The following is a 515-nucleotide window of genomic DNA, read 5'->3' on the forward strand; positions in this document are numbered from 1 at the left end:
TTTATACTGTTTGGGCATTCTTAATGTTTATTTGTTTTTTTTATAATGGCAAATGTCCCTTATTTTAAAACAAGGGGCAGTAAAACATCACATATAGATGTAAAACTCATCAATAAGGTGGTCTAGGTGTTCCATACCCAGACTCTCAGAGAATAGAATATGGTAGTGCAAGAAAAAATCGGTGTTAGGTACTCTGGAAAACTATAACAAACAAGGGAAACTTGTTCTCACCATTAATTTTTAAACCATTAAGCTGGGTGCAATGAGGCTGTGGCCACAAAATTCATATAGACAAATACAAGAGTCCTCTGCACTCAACCCAATAACAAGATATTTAAGACATTGAGACATTTTTTGCCTTAAGCTACAAAAAAATGCCTTACCCTTTAAACAAAACAGGGATTGTTTGTCCATATTTTGCAACATATTTAAGATGGCCAACTACGTCAAAGTCATCCCATATCTGGCCAGTCCTACACTCAACTTTCATCTGATTCATTAAGAATTCTATTGCT

This window comes from Xenopus laevis, chromosome 2S (assembly GCF_017654675.1).
Source record: "Xenopus laevis strain J_2021 chromosome 2S, Xenopus_laevis_v10.1, whole genome shotgun sequence".
Classification (NCBI taxonomy): Eukaryota; Metazoa; Chordata; class Amphibia; order Anura; family Pipidae; genus Xenopus; species Xenopus laevis.